Source organism: Amblyomma americanum, chromosome 6, assembly GCF_052857255.1.
Source record: "Amblyomma americanum isolate KBUSLIRL-KWMA chromosome 6, ASM5285725v1, whole genome shotgun sequence".
NCBI classification, from domain to species: Eukaryota; Metazoa; Arthropoda; class Arachnida; order Ixodida; family Ixodidae; genus Amblyomma; species Amblyomma americanum.
Genome location: NC_135502.1, coordinates 171,440,523 through 171,467,163, shown reverse-complemented (window position 1 = coordinate 171,467,163; position 26,641 = coordinate 171,440,523).

Here is a 26,641-nt window from a genome sequence, read left to right as displayed (position 1 = left end):
ATTTTTTTATTGCCTCAGTTGTTAATTGTACTAGAGCTTTGCTACGGAACCTATCCTGTTTAAAAGAAACTTGTTGGGATCTCACATTTAACACCCTCTACATACGACAAATAATAATCACAATTTTGTTCACCACCATCACCATCATCATCCTGAATACACCAACTAAGGGCAAAGGCCTCTGCCACGTCTATCCAATTAACTCTGTCCGTTGCTAGCTGCGCCCACTCTATGCCCCCAAACTTCTTAATCTCATCCGCCCACGTAGCCTTCTCTCGCCCGCTGCTACGCTTGCCTTCTCTTGCAATCCACTCCGCTGCCCTTAAGGTCCTGCGGTTATCTTGCCTTCGCATCACATGCCCTGCACAAGCCGATTTGTTCCTCTTGATTTCGGCTAGGATGTCATTAACAGGCATTTATTCATCATCTACTCTGCCTGCTTCCGGTCTCTTAACGTTACACGTGTCATTTTCCTTTCCATGCCTCGCTGCGTTGTCCTTAACTTAAGCTGAACCCTTTTCGTTAGTTTCGCGACGTTACCTTCGTTAGCTTCTCACTGTGAAAGCTTCTTGATAGCATTGTCAATCCTCGAAACGAACTCAACGCCATACTCATTTCGAAAACACGAACGTTGGACCATTTGCTTTTGCCGTAGAGAACATGGTCGACAGATGATGCGCCATGCAGTTCCTAGGTTACTAAATAAATTCATCTTTGAACGTTTTCCTCTTGAAACGTCTAGTTCACAAACTATAAGAAATCATTTTTTTAAGCCGCTGTATTCCCTTTGCGTTAAAGTGTGACACGTATGACATTTGCATCTCTGTTAACACCTATGCATTGCGTATTAATGAGCATGTACCAAGAGTTCATATCGATGCTTCTGAATTTCTTGTATTATATTCTGTTCTGTAGTGTGTGAGGATTTTTTACTTTTTTTAACTTATGCCCTTGCTCTACGCCATGTAGAGGGCTCGGACTCCCTCAAGCGAAAATCGTTCGCTTTTTGCCTGAGCCTGCCCACATCATAATGATGTAAATGAAGCTGACTTGACTGACTTGTTTCTACTCCGTAGGTGAGTATCGGTAAGATACAGCTCTCATGATCCGGACCAGACATCACTACCTGCCCTAAGTAGACGTATTCCTATATTCCTTTACCACTTCCAGCCCCTCGCTGCCAATTGTGAACTGCTGCTCCCTTGCTAGACTGTTCAACACTACCTTGGTTTTCTGCAAGTTAATTTTAAGACCCACCGTTCTGCTCTGTCTGTTAAACTCATTGATCATGGTTTGCGGTTTATCTCCTGAGTGATTCAGTAAGACAATGTCATCAGCGAATCGAAGATTATTTAGGTATTCTCCATTAACTCTTATCCCCAACTGTTCCCAATTCAGGCCTCGGAATATCTCCTGTAAACTGGCGGTGAATGGTATTGTCGAGATCGTTTCTCCTTGCCTGACGCCCTTCCTTATCGGAAATTTATTGCTAACTTTATGAAGGACTGTGGTAGCTGTGCAGTTGCTATATATATTTTCCAGTATTTTGACATAAGGTTCTTCTACACCCTGATTCCGCAATGCCCTTGTCACTGCTGAGGTTTCAACTGGGCCAATTGCTTTCTCGTAATCAATTTCATTCCTGCCTTTGAAAAGTGCCGCGACAAATAAAGGGGTTGCATAAAGGCTGTCATGAACACCTTGACTGCTCGGTAGCTATCTTTTACCAGGCAGCAGGAAAAGGCAATAAAAGGCAAAATTACACATGTTTAAAATAATTGAGGCAAATAGCCCAGTTGATAACCAAAATATGTGTTTGAAAAAACCTCATTTGCGTTTATGCACGCCAAAAGCATCTGCCGTTCTGTACATAAAAAAACAACTTTAAACTTCACCAAAGCAAAACTACCTACGTTCTAGACCTTGATTTACAAATAAGGGTGCATTTTAATTGGCAGCAGCTGTGGCGGAGCAAGCACATCGCTAAGCACCTTTTCCCGTGTTTTACAGGAGTTCCGTCCCGAGGAACTTCGCCCACCGTCCGACGCCTGTCCGCCGCTTCTACCCGTTTCTTGCTGAAAGCCTGCCCACAGCAGTGGAGTGCACTTGTACCTGGCTGAAATGTCTTCATAGTTAACGTCTATCCGTGACGTCAACAGCAACAAAGGCTTTATATTTCCTCAACAGAAGCAAGACATCGCATTGGCAGCAGTAGTGGCGGAGTGAGCACATCGTTAAGCACGTTTTCCTGCGTCTTACAGGTTTGTTTCTGGATTTTTTCTGACTGTCATATTACTTTAAACATGACCGCAACATTGCTGCTGCCACATGCAAATTTTTTTCTTGGTGCATTATATCGTTTGAATCGAAATCCTGCTTTATTTTGCTTGCATCTGGATCTTGCCACATAAACTGTAAACCATTAGAATACCCGCTGAACCCTGTCTGAAATGTCGAAAGAACTTGTGACACTGTTTGAAGATTTCAAGCATGAACTAAAGCAAGAATTCAAAGAAGGATTCGAGCGATAACTAAGAAAAGATATCCGAGAAATTAAGAGCACCTCGACATGCATAAATCAAAGCTATGAAGAACTGAAAACCTCAGCTAAGACCATTGAGAAAGAAAATGAAGAGCTCAGAAAATGTGTCACTAGTTTGCAGGAGCAACGTGATGCCCTGCGCTCAAAGTTAAAAAATTATGAAATTCGTCTTCACCAAAATGAACAGCACTCGCGATGTTTCAACACTGAAATCTCGGCCGTGCCGCAAACTGAGGATGAAAGCATTGTTGAAATCACCAAGAAACTTGGCGTAGTTATTGGTGTTCCTCTTGAAGGTACTGACATTGAGGCATGCCACCGAGCCCGAACAGCCGGTAACACTAATGTGCCTAACATTGTCGTCCAGTTTATGCGCAGAGGAAAGCGCGACGCCTTTTTTGGAAAGGCGAAGAAACAAAACCTTACGTCAGAGGACTTAAGCCTCGATCGAACCAAAGGTCTCCATCTTTGTGAATGAGCACCTTTCCCCGGCAACAAAACAGCTGTTTGGCAGAGGAAACAAGAAGCGAAAAGCAGTTGGCTGGAAGTATTTGTGGACGTGGCATGGAAAATTCAATACCCGAAAAGCAGATGCCTCGTCAGTCGTCTGTGTCGAGCACATTGATGACCTGACTAAGTTCGTTAAGCCGTAGTGGCAGTCGTACTTTAGACTCCTTCCTTTCAAATGGTTATTCAACCATGTGATGTTAAAACGACAGTAAAAGCAAAATACTCGGCATTATCTGTTTTCCAACAAAATGTGCGCTCTGTTGCAAATAAGGAAGACGAACTAATGCTTGTACTTGAGATGTTCGGTATAGTATTATTAGTTATCATGCTCACAGAAACATGGTACACCCAGGAATCGCACTTGTTTTATCTGCCTTGTTACAAGTCTTTTTTTCGATATTGTTCGGATAAGCGAGGCGGTGGCGTCTCCATTTTAACCAAAGAAAACATAACCTGCGAAGAAGTACCTGAATTTTGTGCGGTTACTCCAGATTACGAGGTATTTACTTTGCGCTCTGAAATGAATCTTTTTTGTGCCGTATACCGGCCGCCCTCCGGTGATTTCGACATTTTTTAAATTTTTTTGGAGCATATAATTAGTTTAGTGACAGAAAATAAGTTAGACCCTTCTTAGGGGGTGATATAAATTTTAATATGCTTTTACCGACGAACACACAAAAGAAGCTCTGTGATATGGATGCAAGCGGCTTCTGGAATGCAATCAGAACCCACTCGTGTCACTTTAGATAGTTTCTCATACCTAGATATATTTATCACAAATATTAATGCAGATCTGACGACTGCAAATGCTGTGTGCACCGGCCTCAGTGACCACTTTGGAATAGAAATGTTAGTTCGAAAATCTTATGTCGTCGCTAAAAAAAAACCAAGCAAACAAAATTCATACGAGAAATTACCCTTCTACACTTGATTCGTTTCGCCGTTCCGTCAGTAAGCAGGTATGGAACCCTGTCTACGCGACTCCAGATAGTGACACAGCATACTGCAAATTCATTTACCTCTTCAAAGCCCTGCACAATACACATTTTTCATTACGTCCAAGAAGAAAACCGAAAAATGCTAAGAAGCCTTGGCTGACGCGGGAATTACTAGTTTCGATTAAACATAAAAATAACCTGTATGCGAAGTTAGTAAAAAACAAAGATACGCATGCACTCTGTGAATTTAAAGCGTACCGAAATAAGCTTACGCGTGGACTACGTGCAACAAAGAACGCTTATTTTGCAGATATATTTTTCTGATGAGTGCATAAACGTTCTCATGTACTTTGGCGAAAACTGCACTCACTAATGCATTCTGGCACTCAAAGAGTTCTACCCGATACACTTATACATGAAGGAAAACGGGTGAATGGCAGCCAATTAGCTGACGCCTTAAATCGTTTTTTCATGCAGCAGGCCGGTCACAGTGATTACTCTGGTACAAACAATACATCCGATGCCTTACCCTTCCTCTGTCAGACTGCTACATGTCATTCACTGTTTTCTCCGACGGACTGCACAGCAGTATGCCTTTGTATTAATTCCATCAAAAATATCAAATCCGAGGATGTATGTGGCATGAAGGTACTTCCTGTGACGCACGTTCTTGGCATAATTTGTCTAGTCATTACTTTTATATATAACTTGCTTTCGACCACGGGCGTATTACCCTAAGCAATGCAGACTGCACGTGTGGTTCCTATATTTAAATCCGGAGATCTTAGTAACTATCACCCAATCTCGATACTACCAGTATTTTCTTAAGGTACAGGAAAAATACTACACACCAAAATTGTACCGTTTTTACCGCGTCACAATCTTCTGCTCGGTTATCAACATGGTTACAGGAAGCATCGATCAACAGAAACAGCACTTTTAACGCAAAAGAATTTATCATTTCAGCATCCATCAAGAAACGTGTGGCACTGGGCATCTATGCAGATTTTCAAAGGCATTTGATCTTGTCAATCACACTATCCTTCTTCCAAAATTGCACAGATACGGCGTTCGTGGAACACCACATGCGCTTCTTACATCATACCATAGCAACCGGACACAATATGTCGAAATAAAAAAAAATTAAATCTTCTTTGCAATCCGTTCTTACCGGCGTGCCACGGGGAAGCATACTCGGACCGCTACTCATCCTTATTTATATTAATGATATGGCACACTGCACTCAGGGCATAGTTTAATTACTATGCGGACGACACTACTATTTTCGCAACCGGAAGCACGCAAGAAGATGTAGAGGAGCGAGCAAATATGGCGCTTTTGGACTTGGACGCTTGGGTCAAACCAAACCACTTCAAAATAAACAGAAAAAAAGAGCAGTTCTATACACTCTGAAAGGTTTGGTTTTGGTTTTATGGTGGTTTAACGTCCCGAAGCGGCTCAGGCTATGAGAGACGCCGTAGTGAAGGGCTCCAGAAATTTCGACCACCTGGGGTTCTTAAACGTGCATGACATCGCACAGTACACGGGCCTCTAGAATTTCGCCTCTATCGAAATTCAACCGCCGCGGCCGGGATCGAACCCGCGTCTTTCGGGTCTGCAGCCGAGCGCCATAAACACTAAGCCACCGCGGCGGCTACACTCCAAGAGGGAAGGAATTACCGGATGCCTTGAGGGTACGCTTGGGAACAGAAAAAGTTGAAATTGTTAACTCTGGGAAAGTACTCGGAGTGGTCTTTACAAGGCACCTTACATGGAACAAACATATAGATTACTTACATTCAAAAGTTGCAACAGCAGTTGGCGCCATCGCCCGAACAAGATACTTGCTGTCTTCTAAAATAAAACTGTTGTTATATAACGCGCTTGTGCTACCGCTCTTACAGTACTGCAGCTTAGTCTGGTGCACCACCAGGGTAACCTACTCATCCAAATTACACTTGTTGCAGAAAAGATAATTACGGTATGTTGCGGGTGTGTCTTACTGTCATCCAACCAAAGAGCTTTTCTTGAAGTATAATGCCCTCCCTGTGTCTCCTTTTTTGATTACAAGATAATCCTAGCTTATAAATATTTCATAAAATCTAATATCAGTATTATCGTAAACCTTCAAGAATTAAAAGAAAATATCCGAGACCGACAAGCCCGACACGAAGAAAATATCTTGTTAAAGTGCCTCGCGCGTATTCATACACACAATTCTATCCTACACTGTACCGAAACTATTAAATAAGTTGCATGTAACTAGGTTCAACCCAGTTAATGAGTCTAATCGCCAAATTGGTCTCTTTTGCCCGTGAACAACTGTTGTCAACCTAGTGTCGCTTTGTATTAAGAATGTTATCTTGCTATATTTCTCATTTTAAGATGAGCTTTTAGGACGCCTCTTTTTTCTGTTTTCGTGCTTTGCTGTGTGTCTTATTTTCATACGGACAAAAGTAATAATATGAAACTCTTTGATCTATCAAATTGTGCACGTCTTTCCAGATTGATCTTCCTCCTAGCTGTTGCTCTGCCAATCATTGTAGGGGACCGGGCCATTGTCAAGCGCTCTTTCACAGCTTTTAGCCCTGGCCCCTTTCTTTTCGGTGAAAAGAAAAATAAACTCTACTTGACTAGACTAGACTTGACTTGACAAGCAGTTTTGAAGATCAAAAAAAATAAAATTTATTTGGTAGCACATCCTTTGGGCAGTCTGCGCCACCCCTTGTAGAGCGCTCGAGCACTGTGCACGTGCAATAAAAACAAGTTAAAATTTAGATCACGGTTTTCGGGCGTACAGTTTATACCAACCTTTCTTGCACGTATATTTTGCTCTACATCCGCAAAAGCTTTGCGTCTAAAGGCAACAAGCTGCGGTGAGACGTCCATCTCTATGCAGATAAGGGCATCACTCGAACGCTCTACAAAAGGGTGACGCAAGCTTTATATGCAATGCAGTTAGTGATCAGTGCAGCTAATTAATCTAAATTAAACGAACCTGTTGGCACCTGGCAATATCGGCTCTTTCCGAATGAGTGTTTTTTTTTTACCCAGCAAATATGTCATATAACGAATATCATCATAACCATAATCCTGACTACGCACACTGCAGGGGAAAGACCTCTCCCATACCTCTCGAATTAATCCTACCCTCTGCCAGCTGCGGCCACAGTATCCCCACAAAATTTTTTTAATCTCATTCGACCACCTAGCTTCCTGTCGCCCCCTGCTACGCTCGTCTTCTCTTGGAATCCACTCCGTTACACTTAAGGACCAGCAGTTTTCTTGCTTTAGCATTACATGCACCAGCCAAAGTGCATTTCTTCCTACTGATTTCGACCAGAATGTCGTTAATCTGCGTTTGTTCCTTCACCCTCTCTCCCCGCTTCCGGTTTCTTAACGTTATATCTATCATTTTTTTCCCATAGCTGGCTGCGTTGTCCTTAACTTAAGCTGAACCCTTTTCGTTGGCCTCCTCGTTTATGTCATATAGGTGACTACCTGTGAGATGCAGCTGTTGTATACTTTTATCTTGAGGAAGATTAGTAAACTGTTATTGTATGTGCTTCATCTCATTCTCATTCTTCCGGTTATTTCCCTCTCATGATTCCGGTCAGCGGTTACTACCTGTCTAAGTAGACGTATTCGCTTACACTCTTCCAGCACCTTGCTATCAATGGTGAACGGCTGTTCTCTTCCGAGACTGTTTAACATTACTTTGCTATTATGCAAGTTAATTTTCAGACCCACCGTTCTACTCTCCCCATATAACTGATTGGTCACACTTTGCAGTCTCTCGCCTGGGTGATTTAGCAATACAATGTCATCTGCGAATTGCAGATTACTTAGCTATTCTTCATTAACTGTTGTCCCCAAATGTTGCCAATCCATGAATTGGAACAGCTCCTCTAAACATGTGGTGCATAGCATTGACCCCTCACAAATATGGTCAATAGACAGTCTATGGACTTCTTGCAGACTGTATTGTATTCATATTTATATTTTTTTTTCTATCCATAGTCTATAGACTGCCAGAAGACGAAAGTCTACTACAAGTGTATGGCCATAAATCTATACATTATCTATAGGATTTGCATTGCCTATAAACTGTTCTCTAGGGTTTGTCTATAGAGTCTATAGACTTTATAGACAGAAGTCTATAGACAGTCTATAGACTGTGTAAAAGAATTTTTGTAAGGGATGAGATTGTGGCTCCCTGTCTGGTACTCTTTGTTGTTAGGATATTATTCATTGCTTTATGGAGGACTATGGTAGCTTTGTAGTCGTTATAGGTACCTTCCAGTTTTTGCAGATAAGGCTCTTCTACACCCTGATCCCACAATGTCTGCATGACTGCTGAAGTTTCCACTAAGTCATACTTTCTCGTAATGTTGAAGGCTATATATAGGGGTTGTTTATATTCTGCGCATCTCTCAATACCCTGATTGATAGTGTGAATATGATCTACTGTCGAGTATCTATAAGAAAGAAGACGCCAAGGACTTGAAAAATTACAGACCGATCAGCTTACTGTCCGTTGCCTACAAGGTATTTTCTAAGGTTCTCGCTAATAGAGTCAGGGCAACCTTCGACTTACCAAATGATCAAGCAGGCTTTCGTAAAGCATATTCCACAATAGATCATATTCACACTATCAATCAGGTGATAAAGAAATGTGCAGAATATAACCAACCACTATGTATAGCCTTCATTGATTCTGTGAAAGCATTTGACTCCGTGGGAACCTCAGCAGTCATAAAGGCATTGCGTAATCAGGGTGTAGAAAAGCCTTATGTCAGAATACTGGAAGATATGTATAGCAACTGCACAGCTACCATAGTCCTCCATAATGTCAGCAATAAAGTTGCGATAAGGAAGGGCGTCAGGCAAGGAGACATGATCTCGCCAATGCCATTCACCGCCTGTTTGCAGGAGGTATTCCGAGGCCTGAATTTGGAATAGTTGAGAATAAGAGTAAATGGAGTATACCTAAATAATCTGCGATTCGCTGATCACATTCCTTGCTGAGTCACTCAGCAGGTTAACTGCAAATCATTATCAATGCGTTAGACAGGCAGAGCAGAACGCTGGGTCTAAAAATTGATATGCATAAAACCAAGGTAGTGTTCAACAGTCTGGCAAGGGAGCAGCAGTTCACAATTGGCAGCGAGGTGCTGGAAGTGGTAAAGGAAAACGTCTACTTAGGGCAGGTAGTGAAAGCTGATCCGGATCATGAGAGGGTAATAACTAGAATGATAAGAATGGGGGGCAGTGCATATGGCAGGTTCTCTCAGATCATGAATAGCAGGTTACCAACAACCCTCAAGAGAAAAGTATACAGCAGCTGTATCTTACCGGTACTAACCTACGGGGCGGAAACGTGAAGGCTAACGAAAAGGGTTCAGCTTAAGTTAAGGACAGCGCAGCGATCCATGGAAAGATAAATGATAGGTTTAACGTTAAGAGACCGGAAGCGGTCACAGTGGGTGAGGGAACAAACGCTGGTTAATGACATCCTAGTTGAAATCAAGAAAAAACAAATCGACTTGGGCAGGGCATGCAATGCGAAGGCAAGATAACCGCAGGACCTTGATGGTAGCGGAGTGTATTCCAAGAGAAAGTAAGCGTAGCAGGGGGCAGCAGAAGGTTAGGTGGGCGGATGATATTAAGAAGTTTGCAGTCACAGGGTGGATGCGGCTGGCAAAGGACAGGGTTAATTCGAGAGACATGGGAGAGGCCATTGCTCTGCAGTGGGTGTAGTCAATCTTATGATGATGATGACCATTTACAAAAGCCTGCCTGTTCATTTGGTTGGTTGAGGTTGTTTTGTCCTGATGCTATCAGTGATTAGCTTAGTAAATATCTTGTAGGCAATGGATAGTAGCTGAGGGTCTCTAAATTTTCAAGTCCTTGATGGCTCCTTTCTTACTAATTAAGATAATGTTACCGCTCTTCGAAGGCATTGCGCATACAGACTGGCTGGTTTCTCTAGCACAATCTCTCCTTCGTCCTTGAACAGGTCTGCCGTTACCTGATGCTCACAAGCTGCTTTAACCTTTTTCATTGCTTTTAAAGTGTTTTTTTACTTCCTCTTGCGTTACTAGCGGGACTTCCCATTTGGGTTCGCTGCTGCGTATGTCATTAATGTAACGATTACGTTGGCTACTGCATAGATTTGTGTATAAATGTTCAGGTAAGTAACTATCTTGTTCTTATTGCAAATGGCATTGCCATCCTTCTAACTTAACGCATACATTTGGTTTGTACCTATGCCTAATCTCATGTTCGCCGCTTTTAGGCTACCTCTGTTCTTTAGAGCATGCTCGATTCTCTACATATTAAGGTTCCTTATGTCAGCTACCTGACCGTTATTTATTAGCTTTGATAGCTCTGCGGTTGAATTCTTACTGTAGGGTTGGACGCTTTCATGCTTTGTCGTTTCTTAATGATATCTTTCATCTCCTGAGATAGCTTTCGGTATCCTGTCGAATCATTTTACTGGTTTCTTCTACTGTGAACTCCATAATGATAGCTCTGAGATTATCGTTCAGTGTTTGAACATTTAGATCTTCTTCCTCAGTTAAAGTCCAGTATCTTTTCTGCAGCGATATCCTAAATTCATCTACTTTCGCTCTTACCGGTAAATCATTAATGGGTTTCCCGTTCGCTCTGTTCTCAGGCAATATTGCTATGAGTCAAAGTTTTTGATTAAATCATTTGCACCATAGCAAGAAACGTAGCGAACACTTCTTTTGCAAAAGGAATTTTGATAGGCAGGAATATGTTTCATGGCCCATTACGAGCATCTAATAGTAAAATCAGAATAAAATGGTGAGATCTAAAGTAGTATATCATAAGGAAGTATTTATCTTATGCAGCCAATCATGCAGCTGCTGTGGCTAATTGTGTGACGACTGGGTTCAACGTCATCTTCGCATTACATATTTGTGGAAAATTATGCACCGAGGTGCTTAAATGAAGGATTTCTATTTAGTCAAATATGACAGAATAATGTGTGGAAAGCCTTTTCTATTCCTGGCGCAACATAACCGCTTTTGTCTTTTTTTCTTCACACACAGATAATATGCAAGATAGGCACGTGCATGTGAAGGCGAGAGACAGACGAAGAGCGCCAATGAGAAGCGCCCTTTCTGGAAATGCTATGTTTTATCTTAGCCCGAAAGTCAAGAAAAATAAAATAGTGCTTCTTCCTGTGAATTGTTCCATTTTCTGCTGTTGTGAGATAATCGAATTTTTACCATATTTTCCACCGTGATCGTAATTGTATTGCATGGTCTTATTAGGTCACGATTGTGGCTTCGGCGGCCGTCGCATTTCGATGCAGGCGGAATGCTAGTCACCCATGCAATGTGCTGTCAATATTCATTAACGAATCCCTTGTGGTCCAAATTATTCCGAATCTTCAACTGCGACGTCCTTCATAGCCTGCATCGCATTGGGACGTTAAACCTCATTAAACCAAAAAAACTAGTGCTTTTATTGTCACCAAATTAAAAAAAACTCATTCCCGTTAATGTTTACATCATTCAGGTAAATATTGAAGTTAGTGGCCCTATTATGATGCCTTGTGAGGTGCAGAAAAAAAGATGTTTTATTTCGAAATGTCTATTTTTGTTTTCACTGTTTCTTTCCTTTCAAACAAATCAGGTTTTATTAGTTGTACTCTTGGACCCGTTTTCCGTCATGCCATGGCTTCCCTAGAAGTATTGCCTCCTGATTTACCGAGTGAAACGATTTTTTGAATGCTATGAATATTCCTGTTGCAGGAGCTCTGTTTCGAAATTTTTTAAAGAAAATATGCTTTTTGTCTGAAGCGCCAGGTAAGCAGATTTGTTTTTCCGCAATCCGTAATGGTATTATGAGAGCAAATTCTATTAGCTATAAATTTAGTGAATCTGCATTTGAAAGTTTTCTTCAAATCTTTGGAGAAAACAGCGCGAAATATACCGGGTTCCGGATAATTTAGGGCTACGTTTTTAAATAAGGTAGCCATTTTTTCTAATGAGTCATTTTTGTAAAATACTGAAGTAGCTAAAGAAATGTTAAATAAATACATTTATTTGTTTGATTTCATAATGCTGCAGTCTTGAATTCTGGCCCTATAGCAGGAGTGGCGTTTATGAATATTGGGTGTGTAACTGTCAGCGTTATTATACCTGCAATATATTTTACGGGCCCTATCCGAATATCGTCAATGTCTCGACATCTGCTGTTTTTTCTGCTCACTATAACCAGTACTATTTGATCGCTTATAATATATCATACGTTCTCGGAGTATCGTACTCACGCTAAAATATCTGTTTACTCGTATGCATCGCAAAAAAAACATCCAGTTTCAAATTTTTAGTTCAATAAAAGCCTTATTCGTTTCGGTCTGTGGCCAATCTCTAAATTTTACACGTGGCTGTGTAAGGGAGTTGCGTTGAACCAAATAGTTTAATAGGGCTCAAACCACTTCGTAACGACCTCTTGGCTTCTAGCAATTCGGAGGAATAAACGATTTCAGCTGAAGGCAGCTTATCTGTGAATCTACCTCAGAATTGTTTGAAAAGCTTTGTGAATGGTTGTAGCAAGTTAGCGCCTCCACACAAGCACACACCCTCTTGGCCCTTTCCTTTTCAAAGGACGAAAAATCGCGCTTTTAGTGTACTTCGCTCAACTGTTGTATCTGTATGGAAGCTGTTTTTTTTTAAGACTTGATTGCAAGCGTTCTTTTGATTACTTTCTGTCTAGGAAAAGGTACGCATAAACAAGCTTACAGATGCCCACAAAAATTTTCGGAAAAGTGAGATCTCCAAAAACTTGAATTTACTCGCCGCCTAGAGGTGCAGCTTGTCATTGAGGGGCGCACTGTGCAGGTTGCGCATGGAAGTGCAAAGCTTGCCCTTGAATTCGTGACCGCATGCTTAGACTTCCCAGCAATCAAGCTTTATTGTAATTTTCGTGTTCCGAAAACTTGCTCTCCTGTAATGTGCACGTATACCTCCCTGTGACAAAGGGTGCAGCGCTAAGCGTAGCTTTCTTGCTGTACGCACGATCGCTGTCTAGTCAGCTGGCGTGAGGCCTTTACGTGTCAAACGAATTGTGTAGTGCCAGCGAGAGCGGAGTGGGCAACATCTCGAAGTAACGTTCCGTCAAACATAATCGGTGGCTCCGCGATCAAGCACCAAATCCAACGGTGTGAAGCACGCCGTCCCTTAAAGCGCAGTTTTGTGGGCGAACATTACATAAGGAAGTATCTGGTCCTAGTTCTTATGGCTCACGTCGACGTAGGGAGATTAATTTGGGCAGAAAAAATAGTCAAAAATAAAGTGCTATGCCCGCACCGCCAGTTGGCACAACAGGGTTGCGTCAACGTACAGAAATTAAGATGGGCGAGTAAAAGAAATAAGAATAACATTGCCCAGTCCGCACTGCCTAAAGCAGAATGGGAGACTTAAAAGGCGATAAACTGCTAGGGTGTACACGCGAATGCGTGGCCGCGTTCTTCGCAGCGCCAGTCCCAGCCGTGCATAACAGCGAATTGGCCGATGACGCGAAGCCCCACCTCCAGGTCCTTCTACACATACCATACACTGCTTCAATTCGCAGCCGAGTACAACACACGGTTGCGCCTAAGAGTGCCGCCACACACACGAGGGTTCACCCTAGGACTTCATCACTCTGTACATGGAAATGATATCCGCAGTGGTCTTACTGAGCCGCTCACGGAGTCCATTTGTTTGAGGATGGTAAGCATTGGTTTTTCGGTGACTGGTGCCACTGAGCCGAACAGCTTCCTGAGCAATTGGTGAAGTAAATTCCGTGCCAATGTCAGTTAAAACGACTGCAGCCGCACCGTGAGGGAAGACTATGTAAAGTGAAGTTAGCAAACATCAGCAGCGCTCCCGCATGGAAGGGCTTTTCTCTCACGATACCTGATGAGAGGTAGTCGGTGGCGACTGCAATGTACCTGCCACCCAGTGATGACTTTAGAATTCTTCCGCCTGTGTGTGATCCCGGGATATGACTGGCCATATCATCGTGCACGAGACAGGGCCAGCGGCTAGTACCACCCGAACAGTGCAACGTTATCAGACGAGTAGACCATGATGTCACGGGACTGTTATTTAAGGAACTCTTTCTGCGGGGTTCCCTTCAGTGGGTGCAGCAGCTTTCCCAAGATTCATCGCTCAAACCCATTCTTGTTCGACATCCATGTGAGGAAGCGCTTCTGCAAATCCTTTCGTAGCAGTAATGTCTGCATACTGTTGCCGCCCTGCCCACAGCTGAATGGGTCTGTGATCTATTGGTTTTCTTGCGGTCCTTGTTGCTGCCGGCAAGGGATGTTGAGACTAATCCGGGATCCGGTGACGTAACGCCTGAAGAGCAACTTAAACTGATTGTAAAAATAATTCAGGACGTAAAGAATGAAAAAAAACGATAACAAGTTAAAAGCTAGTAGCAATAGATAAAAAGCTTAAAAATCATTTGCAGAATTCAAATACAGGACTTAGAATGCGTCGAAAGGGTTGACAAACTGCAACAACTCGTTCTGTCCTTGAATAAAAATGTCGACGAATTAGATAACAGAGCCCGCAGGTGTAATCTTGTCGTATATGGTTTTAAGGAACACGAAAATGAGACACACCTAGATATGCTTGATGCAGTTCTAAAACAATATTTGAGTATAAGATTAGGAATAAAAACGGCTGCCATCGACAGAATCCACCGTCTTGGGCGAATGCAACCGACTAACAAACCCAAGCACAGACCTGTATTCTGAAGTTATTTGACTACCGGGATAAGGCCAATTTACTTAGCAATAACAATAAGCTGCATTGAACGGAATAATCAATTAATCAGGATTTTTCACGGGCAGTAAGGGAAGCAAGAAAGAAACTATGGGAAAGAACGAAAGGGCATCGTCACAAGAAAGGCAAAGCTTTCCTGTCATACGATCAAGTCAAAATAAATAATCGCCTAGACATCTGAGATGACCAAAGCAATGATATAGTGTAAGTTACAAAAACGAAGCATAGTCGATGGATCAGCCATGCAAAATCGAAACCGCCATCGAACCTAGGCATTCTCAGTGTTAATGGGTCCAAACTACTAAGGGTCGAAACTACTAGACAAGGTCGAACAGCTGGAGGCGAATTTGACCCCTCTTGAACCTGACATTACCTGCGTGACCGAGACATGGCTGCACGCTGACACTGGAAACCATGAACTAGCTCCTTTGGGCTACACCATCGTGCGAAGAGATCAAGCAACTTGAGGCGGGGGCGCTGCATTGCTCTTAAGGCAAAGGATAAGGTACTCCGTAATGCCAAATGTCCCATGTGTAGAGGGGGTCTTGTTTAACAGTCAGTTAGGGCAGGACCACATCTGTGTTGGCGCAGTGTACAGAGCCACCCCCCCCCCCCCCCGCCCCGCAGGCCGAAGTGGCTTATGTTGAACAGCTTCTAGAGTACATGCACGAAGACATGTTGAGGAGTGCTATAATAATAGGTAAGACTATTTCTCAGCCCATTCAATGTATCAAACAATATCTTGTTGAGTTCCTTGTTTACCTTCAACTTGTCCGATATTTTTTCCAGGCCTACTTGTATGCAGGTCCCTTCAATCTCTACCTTTGCGTTTATTTTTGTAACCGCTTACTTTTTAAAAGAAACGAATAACGTAGATATTATTTAAGAGTTATTTGAAATCGAAACCGCCACCGTAGCACTATAAAGCGCGTGTATGCATTTAACAAAGCAAACGACGACGCTATTATGACCTGCCTTGTCCAGGAGTTCTACGGCTTCTACGAACTGGTCTCAGAGGGCTCTGCCAACAGTGATCAAATCTGGCTGCATTTCAAAGCACATGTTGTCCACTGCTTGAGGCAATTTACCCTACAAAAACAAAATACCTTAACCCGTGGATAACACTACAATAAATTCATTTAATTTAAAAAAATACAAACCAGAAGGTGCATCAATAACAGGTTGCGCGCGCACCGCAATGCCCTTGGATCGACAACAGGTTGCCACCTTGCTATTCACTGCACCAGTTGTGAAAACTGTTTGCCATTGCTTAACAGAGCACACATCTTAAAGAAATATCATGACCAACGCGCACGTAAAACCTGAGAAGCCTTCATCATTCACATGAAGAATCAAGCCTGTGTAAGCACACCATCCTTTACCTTGTTCCCAAAGGAAATCACATTGCTTAATCACCAGTTCCTCGGCACGCGTTAAGCCACATGTTAGCCCTTTTGTTGTCTCTATTTACAAACCTTTTTTATTGGCCCTTTTTTCTCATTTAGTGCTTTCTGGTTTTTCTTTTTACCCTCCCCCCCAACCTCGCTGTTTGCAGCCGGGCGGAGCACGTGCCTTCCCTCTCGCCGTCGCATGATGAGATTGTGCCTGTTACCATAGTCTTTTTACATTTGTTCTGAAGCATTCAAATGTTTGTATATTCCCGCGTTCTGAGATAAAACGTTAGTTAGTAGTCAGCGCTCGTCCTTTTGTCTCTTTCTTGTCCCGTCCTTTCCGCTGTTTCTTTTTAATCAGCCCACACCAGTTAGCCCAAATGTCTACCAATGTTATTTTATTTAAAACGCAGAATGGAGAGTTTTCTAAAATATAACAAATTATATCTAGTTCCGAACTTCCGCAAAAAAATTAATTCAGTAAACAGAATGCTAAAAAAGGAGAAAAACAGCGCTTTTGCCATAAAATGGTCGGCAATTTTATCAAAGACTCGCGGCAGAAATTCTGGCGCTATATTAGTCACAAACATAACCCTCTGAAATCTTTGTCAACGGCCGAAGAAAAGAAGCAGGGAGAAGCGTGTAACGTATTCTTCCATTCCGTATTTGTACCTCACAATTACATTACGCATTGCTTTCAGCCAAGAAGTCACAGAGCAAAACGATGCGCTGGGCGCACCAGTCATAACGCAAGCAGGAGTATTCTGACTATAACAAAAATCGACGGCAAAAAGTGTAACGGTCCGGATGGAATGCCGAACTCCGTCCCGAAACTCTATGCTGAGCGTGTAAGCAAATATTTATGCTTTTGTGTACAATAAATCAATCCGCGACCATTGCCTTCTAGCAAAATGGAAAATATGAAAAATAGTGCCAGTCTACAAATCAGATGATAGCGGTTGTCTGTAAAATTACAAGCCTTTAGATCATAAACACCTGAACAGCACCAATTGCATTCTGTATGCTGGTGACACTGCAATATTTTGTTCTATCTAAATGACCTAACAGCAACAAATAATGGTTACCTTAAAAATGTAATGGAGTGGTGCCGCCGCAACTTTTTACAAATAAACAAAATTAAAACGAAGGTAATGATATTTCACTCACATGCAAACGGCTCCTCAACGTTCCTGGCGTATACCTATATGGCCACATCTTATGCATATGGCCACGAAGGTACGACGTCAATATAGATGCTGCCTTCTGAAGTCTCGCATCAACTTGGGGAGGAGTCACACTTGAAGCCCAAATGTAGATATCATCCGCGCAGATGGAGATCTGAACAGATTGTGCCAAAAAGTCGACCAGGCCGACGAGGGCAATGTTGGAGACTTGGGCTCAGGATTCCACCCTGTGGGATTTCGCCCGAAGTTCGATGTAAAGACGTTGCTCCATCCTCAGTCTGGAGAAAGAGCGACCCTTCCGGTAAATAGCTGTGCATCCAGCTGTACCTGCAGCCTCCGATCTCAGCACTGTCTAAGACATTCAAAATAAGCTTAATGTGTTACATTGTCGTAGGTGCCCTTGATATCCAGAAACGACGCCGCGGTGAATCTTTTCATATATTTTTGGTACTGGAAAGAAATTGTGCCCTCCCTCATGACTTGTTTGTATTGAAAAGTACCCGTCGAGCATCCTGGCCAAGGTTTGCAAGTGCGGAGTACGTCACACCATCGGGTCTTGGCGATGATGACCTTTTGCAACAAGCTGACGCAGCGTCACGTTCCTCCATGGAGAATAGGAGATTCATCCTTGAATCCTGAGGCGGTGGAACATCGCTGCAATTGAGCGGTGCGGGTGGATTCGGTAGGCCTGTTATCCTTGCCCAGAAATCTTCAGCTGCTCCGACCTCGCTGCGTCTATGGTGGAGCGCGAGGGACTTGAACGGGTGACGCTGTTTAGAGGATGTGCGAAGGCAGCGAACGATATTCCAAACGCGTGACAAAGTCTTCCGTGGATCGAGCGTTTCGCAAAATCACCTCCAGCGTTTTGCCTGCAGGGCTCCAATTCTGCACTGAGTCTATTTCGTATGCGCATTGCATCCCTGAGGTTGAGGCCGTACTTTGTACGTCGGTGTCGACGTTCTGCCATCCCTCGTAATGTTCGCAGTCGCGGTAATCCTAGATCGAACTTGGTGTAGTCTGCGACAAGGTTAAAGGGACACTGAGGAGAACTCTATCAATTTTTTCTTGTTAGCAAAATCTGACAGTTCGCCATTTCATGGCTTTGTTGCCGCTTGTCCGGGCGCGAAAGATGCATTTATTTCAAAGAAATTTGGATTCGAAGTTGAAACAGTTTTTCCCGCCCCTCTGATTCAAACTCAGGAAAGTCTTATGACGCCACGGCCACTCTTATGACGTCACAGAACGGAGTGACGTGAATCGTGACGTAAACGCAGGCTCCGTGATTTCTGACGGCTAGCGTTGCTGTGCGCAACGTTCCTTTGCAAGCCTCAGGGATTCGTGACTTCCATGAAGTAAGGAAAATTCCTCCAAGGTGGCGGCTCTTGTCCAAGGAAGTCATCACGCTTGTACTTGCGAGATTGGCCTGTGACGGCGATACCTGTATTTTGGTTCTTGCTATTTTCTACATTACAAGAGCTTTGTTTCCAGGAAGAGTGGCGCTTTTGTGATCAGGAGCTGCTATACTATGGATACGAGCCCACTTCAATTTCTCCTCAGTGTCCCTTTAAAGAAGCAGGTTGCGTTGCTTATGGCCTCCTTAATTTTTTCTTAAAGACGTGTGGTGAAGCCTTCACTCCAAGCGTCTTCCATAAGTTCTTCCAAAGCTGTACAATCGATGCACCGCATACGTGTAGCAGAGGGAAGTGTGGAATGGTTGGTAATGATCGGGTAAATTGGGATATGGTCACTGTCATTAGTTTCTACACCCAAAACCACCGCACGCCCCTGCTCAGGCATCGTAAAATGAAACTCAAGTCCAGACAGCCGCTATAAGTCACCCCTCGAATATATGTCGGAGTTCCTTCAGTTAGGCCCTGAAGACCATGGTCAGAGGTGAAGTTGAGCGTGTGACGGAATCCCGTCTGGCCGGGAGCGTACATTTGAAAAAATAAGAGACGCCTACCAGTGAAAAAATGTTCGTTCTTGACGTTTCGGCTTCCGCACGGACGTCTTGTTCACAATGAATTCATCACCAAACAAAGGTCGTTTAAATATGATTGAATAATCGGCGCAAGGAGCGTGCGTATGTCGGGCGTAGATTACCGTCGTTCCGGTTTAACGTGTGTGACGTAGTTTGTATGATTAGGGATTCCAGATGAAGTCGTGATGCTGCTACGTTTTCGGTTGCGATGATCCTTCCCTTGTCACGGTCAATTTTGTGGCCATTCACGACGGCGTGCTCCGCTAAGGCGTTGTTGCGAGTGTTTTCATTTTTTACGTCCCGAGCGTGCTGCTGTAATCGCTTCCGGTAGTTCCCAGTTTCCCCGATATACACACCGTTGCAGCCTGCGCAGGGGATTTCGTAGACAACTCCAGGGAATCTTTCCTTTGGCAGTGTGTCCTTCACCTTTACAAGCTGATGGCGCATCTTTCTAGTCGGGACATGCGCCAACTCCACGTCATATTCCCGTAGGGCACGTGCCAGGCATTCACTTGCACCCGGGACATACGGCACAGAAGCCCGTTTCTTGAGCGGAGGGCGGGCGCCCGGTTGTCTTTGTTTTGACAACTGAGGACAACTGAGCTTCTGAGGTCATCCAGTACCTTTTTCGCGTCCAGGGTCACATCCTCGGGCCTTGTGCACAACCTTTTCGCACGCTGCAATAAGGTGCTAACAACGGCCTTCTTATGGCTGGCAGAGTGCACTGAGTTGAAATATAGGTAGCGGCCAGTGTGCGTCTCCTTTCGATATATGCTGAAAGATAGACCCTGGCCTTCCCGTGAAACAAGGACGTCAAGGAATGGCCGTCGGCCATCCAATTATTCTTCTATAGTAAACTAAATGGCTCTTTCCAGGCTGTTAAGGTGGTCCAGAAACTTGCTCACCACGCCTCTTTGGATGATGCAGAAGCAGTCGTCGATGTAGCGGAAAAATACCTTCGGGGAAGGAACAAAGGAGGCCAACGCCCGCTGTTCCAGCTTTTCCATGGTGAGATTGGCAGCCGTAACCGAAACTGAGGCGCCCATGGGGGTCCCGTGTACCTGTTTGTAAAAATTGCCCATGAAAACGAAGTAATAAGTTCTTTAGGCAGAAGTCTAGAAGCCTGCGCAGGTCCGGTACGTCTATCGGTGAACGTTCCGGCAAAGTAACATCAGCCTCGAGGGCAGTGGTGCAAGCGCTGACAGCAAGGTCTATCGAGACGCTCGTGAACAGGGACTTAACGTCAAACGACACCATCACCTCATCTTCATCGATTGAGGTGCTGCGGTTGTTCTCGACAAAGTCGAACGAATTGCGGACGGCACTGGGACTCTGGCCAACGAGCGGAGAAAGGACCTGGTGCAATAACTTCGAGAGGTTATGCAGGGGGGAGCGAGTGTAATCCACGATGGGACGCAAAGGAACGTCTGGCTTGTGGATTTTGGGCAATCCATAGAAAGCAGGTGCGGATCCATTGTGGCTAAGCAGTTTGTAGTAGAGAGCTTTATGGTTCGGAGGAACGGCCAGAAAAACATCGGAATTATCTTTCCAGCTTTAGTGTCGGAGCCTTCTTGAGGCGTACATAGATTTCACCGTCTTCCAGAAGAGATAGCATCTTCTTTTCATAGTCGGCCTTGTCCAGGAGAACCGTCGCATTGCCTTTATCTGACGGTAGAATCACAATGTGTTCATTTTCACGGAGACTCTTGATAACGTCCCGTTCTACACGTGACAACGCAGAGCGGGAAGGTCCGCGATGAACGGCGTTCAGTACGCCCACCACTCGGGTGCGGGCCTCTTCGCGGCGAGTGTTTTCGACCTGGCTGACAGCAAATTCCACCGCCCACTCTAGTTTCTTCTTGTCCGTTGCGGGTCCTATGTTGAAATTCAACCCAAGATTCAGCACATTCTTTTCAGCTTGGCTCGGTCCGTACGACGATAAGTTATGCACTGTGCTTCTTGAAGCCACCTTAGTTTTGACTGATTGCTCGGAAGGAAGCTTGGTCAGCTTATTGTCGTGGGCGAGCTCACCTCTCTTGCGTTGAAGGTCAAACTTGTGATTCGCATGCAACTGGATGCTGGCGAATACGCTGGGGTAGTGGCGTCTCTTATTTTTCTCAAATGTACGCTCCCGGCCAGGCGGGATTCCGTCACACGCTCAACTTCATCACCCTTCGCCAGGCGTATGGCCAGGAATTCATCACCGAGATCAGCAAATATATCAACCTTAACTGCCGTGTCACTTCATTCAGGAACCATCTTAAGTTCAACCTCACATATAAAGCCCGTAACCTAGTTCCCCGCTCCATACGACTCAACAGACCTGTGTCTACGCCTTTCGGGCACAGTGCGGTCGGAAAGGCGGAACGACAGCTTCTATAAGCTAGGTTCCTGGACTGCAAAGAGAAAATTCGTGCTTTGGAGAACGATGCATTCTGTGCCCGGCTCCGCCTGGAGCAGCACTACCCCTTGCAGGCATTATCAAGAGTTTAAAATTCTGTTTCGTGCATGCAATAAAATCAGTTGGAAGTTAGCGCTCGTGTTATCTGTCTTATTCTGTCTTTTACATTCAGTAATTAACATACCCGAAGATTCCGTTGACAGTGAACGTGCTTATGTTGGTAAACAAACATCTGGGAGTGCTTCTATAGTTAATCTTTCGGATGAAAACCTCTCCAAAGAAGAGCATATATTGTCTTATCGAAAGGCCTGAGCTTTTGCCCGGCAACGGAAGCATAAATGAGCTCCAGTTTCATAAATACTTGGATAATTTTGCCCGTCGCCTAAGGCTTCGAGAGTATTATGATAATAACTCTGAGAGCAGAGACGCTGCCCATCTCTTCCATCGACTATGCACTGGACTCCTCCTCACATCGAGATAAATATCTCGATCTCAACATAAATGCTGTGCACAAAGACATCCTGTCGGATTACAGAAGGCGCTCATATTGCCGAAAAATCTTTCGTACAAAGAAGAAATTGGTTCAAAATCCCTCGCCACACGTTCCGACATAGTTATAAAGCCCACAGACAAAGGTGGTGCAATTGTCGGGATGAATACCGAAGACTACAAGAATGAGGCACAGCGGCAGTTAAGCAACGTATCTTTCTACCAGCCTCTGTAGCCTCTGACCCAACCTCACATTTCACACAAATGGTCCGAGCCATCTCGAAGACCTCGTAAATGGTAAAAAAATAACTGATAAAATCGCCGTCTTTGCTACCGTTGTCACCCATCCTCGGGAAGTTGTATCTCCTGCCAAAAATACATAAAGTAAATAATCCGGGACGACCAATTATTTTTGGAATAGGAACTACTTCAGAAAGAATTTCCAGTTTTGTAGGCAGCTTAATCAGAGGAATGCCGCCAACTTTTCCCTCGTTTGTCAAAGACACAACTCATTTTCTTTCTGACATAATTGAGCTGTTCAATCCAGAAAACAGCGTACTCGTTACCCTCGATGTTGTGTCCTTTTACACCAATATACCTCACACGGATAGGATCAGGCCAGTCTTAACGCTTACAGAAATTCCCAAGTTGAAAGCCTAACCGACAGCACTGCTCTTGAAACGCTGCTGCATTTGGTGCTGGAAATGAATAACTTTGAATGTCATGGCGACCACTATGTGCAAATTAGTGGCACATCAATGGGCACTAAAGTAGGTCCTAATTATGCCAATATATTCGTGGGCATTCCAAACCGAATTCCTTGAGAGCTGCCTCTTCAGGACTCTTCTTTATAGGAGGTTTATAGATGACATATTTCTTATATGGTGCCATGGTGAAGAAGAGCTACTCAATGTCATCACTAACTTCAATAATGCTCACAAAACCATCTCCTTTTCCCACTCCTACTCAGCCTCCATGATCAGCTTTTCGGGCGTCCAACTTCAGCTCTCGAAAAACCACCTTGTCACTTCAGTGTTTAGGAAGCCTACAGACAAGCATCAATACTTACATTTTGAGAGTAGCCACGTAAAACGTTGCAAAAAAGGAATACCATACAGCCAGTTCTAAGATTTAAACGCATATGCTCCCGTGAAGAGCACTTCGTTTCAAGCTGTGAGGCACTCCGCAAGGATTTGGTCCGACAGCGCTTCCCGGAGCCCATCATCGACGATGCCCTTAAAGAAGCTGCAGCGCAAGACCGTCGTAAAATCATAAATACCACCAAGCCTGCGCAGACAAACTTTCCAACTAATCTGATATTAACCTACTCACAATCAGTACCGAATGTTAATGCTATTCTCAAAAAGCATCATAACATTCTCCTTCAGAGTGACAAAATGAAGCACCCGCTTCCAGAGCCATCCCGTGTTGTATACCGGAGGACAAGAAATATCAAATATGCTGTAGCCTCCTCGAAACTAGACAGCGGTGAAGTCTCCGGGTGCAACCCTTGCAATAAACCGCGCTGTAAGCTCTGTCCGATGATCAGTGCGGTCAGAGAAGTTCGTAGCACAGCGTCATCTTTCTCATTCAATATTCGTGGGAACTTCAACAACTGTGACCCCAGCAACGTTCTCTACCTTCTCGAATGCGGTGTGTGCCGTGTGCAGTACATTGGGGAAACTGAAACTTCTTTCCGATTGAGAATAAATAACCTCAGAGCACACATACGATCACTGCCTGATCTGCCTTTTTCAAGACACGTGACCACAAAAGGCCCCCCATTTGGAAGCTTCAAGGCCACCATTCAGCAATCTGGCTTCCAGACATTACGACAGGGAACCCTGTGAATCATACCTAATATTTAAGTTTAACACTTTTTCTGGTGGCATTAATAAGAGCGCTGGCAAACTGTCCTGCATTTCAGGTTAAATCTTCCTGCGGTTTTTTTTGTTCTGTTTTTTTTTTCTTTTGCATTATTTTGCAACCAAACGGGTGTTCCTGAAATCTACTATGAAGACTTTTTTTGTAATACATTCTTCTATGTTTAACAGTTTAATTTCTTGTCAAGGTATTGAAATTCTTCTTGTGGTTAAACGCTGTCCAATTCTGTGATGCTCGTGTCCCATGTGGATTCATACTACTATTATTATTGTTGTTTTTGCTGGTCGCTGCATTATAGGTAAAACTTGCTTTTTAACACACTTTTTATTCACACTAGTGTTGTCTTTGCATTCATTTGTGCCCTTTTATGATTCCGCTTGCCATCTGTATCTATCCTATTATTATTGTGGTGTTGTGAGCACTGTTCCCTGGGATGCAATTCTGTTCTTGGGGCACTTTCTAACACTCTGGCGCTGTCTTTTCGTGGGCTTGTATGGTTTCCCGCATATCTCCTGCTCAAAGATGCTACAACAGTGACATATTTGTGTGTGTATCTTGTGTTTTCGTGTCTCCTTATTTTTTCTTTTTTCTTTTCTTTTTCTCTTTCTCTCCGCCATAGCTCTGCAGTTTTCTCTGTGCATTAATTCTTTTTTGCTTTCCTGTGAACAAGCCTTTCTATGTGGTCCTCGTATGGAAACCTCATCTGGTTTTAGCGACTCACGTGTCACCATGTGGGCAGTCTCAACCTGTGCCGCCTCCTTGGGCCATCTTTTCAAGTCGTACGAGGCCACACAAACGCGGTCAGAGGCGTACCGACGCCCACAATTGGCGGACACTTCCCTTTTTTGTTAAGCCCCATCACGTTTTCTTTTTTATTTCTTAGTGCTTTTCACTCTCTCTTTTCAAACTAACCGCGTGCTAACCCAGCCAGGCCTCCCTCTTACACCTGGTGTGTGTGCAGTGAGTTCGTGCGTACGCGACGTGGTGCCTTTCTTCCCTAACATGGGGTAGGTGTCTGTGCTGTGTCCCGCTCTCCCACCTCTTTTTCTCTTTTTTTTCTTTATTTCTTTCTTTTTTAAGCCCTCTGTGTTCCATGCTATAAGAAGACGCGTCCATGCACTATGTGATCATTATTGACAAAGACCAATCCCTGGTCGAAACGTTGAATAAATTCGTTACGTTTCTCAATGTGACTATATATATATATATATATATATATATATATATATATATATATATATATATATATATATATATATATATATATATATGTGTGTGTGTGTGTGTGTTTTCAATCTTTTTTTTATTTGTAGTGCCAATCAATCGGTTTAAAGAAAATTACTTATAAAGCAGCAGGAGAAACAACCATGCCGCCGGTGGGATCCGAACCCCCGACCTCCGAATATCGCGTCCGGTGCTCTTACCAACTGAGCTACGGCGACGGCTGTCCAATCTGCTGCTTTCGTGGGTATTTATGTTTACTGCGTGTAAGCGAACCTTGAGAGTGTTCACCAGCGCCACCCTCGACCATAGCGGTGGACGTAGCACGACCTGTTATAGCGAGAGTGTGACGTAGAACGTCATCTAACGGCGAGGGCGGAAACTGTGCGAGAGCCCTCTTAAGGCGCGCTCACACTAGCGGGAAGCTTCCCGCGCCGCACAGCGTCAACGTCGACGCTGCCTCGCAGCTCCTCGGAATGAAGCTCACACTACGCGCGTTTTCTCGCTGCGGTTGTCTTGGAATGTGGAGAGAGGAGGCGCTGAGGGAGGACCCGAACGAGCAGAAAGAGAAGGGAATAGTCACGTGACACTAGAGAAGACTGGAAAGCGCACCCTGCTAGCTCCCCTCCCGTCGCCCTGGCAAAGCAGCCGCCGAGTGCCCCGGCCGGCCGGGGCCGGCCGGCCGGACGCGCGCAGCCTCCGCCGCCGCCGAAGGGGTCACTGAGCTGGGACCGACGTCACGGTTCACGGTCGGCGCCCATTGGCTGTCCTTAATCACCGGCACGGGAAAAATAGGTACCGAACCCATCGCTCCGCGGGACGGGAGAGCAGGCTGTCCGCGGGAGAAAAACCGGCTTGGGCGGGAAGCGGCACGCGGGAAACGCCCGGCGTTGCGCGTTTTCCCGCTATTGTGAGCGCCCCTTTATACTACCTATGGCAACAAGACTGCCAGAACCGAGACCACCGTTAAGCTATTAGCAGACAAGGTAAAGGAAATGAGGGGCTCGTTTGACAAACATATTAAGGAAGCCAACAGTCACGGAAACAAAGGGGCATAGGGGAATGTTTTTAATCTTTTTCTTTATTTGTAGTGCCAATCAATCGGTTTAAAGAAAATTACTTATAAAGCAGCAGAAAAAACAACCATGCCGCCGTTGGGATCCGAACCCACGACCTCCGAATATCGCGTCCGGTGCTCTTACCATCTGAGCTACGGCGATGGCTGTCCAATCTGCTGCTTTCGTGGGTATTTATGTTTACTGCGTGTAAGCGAACCTTGAGAGTGT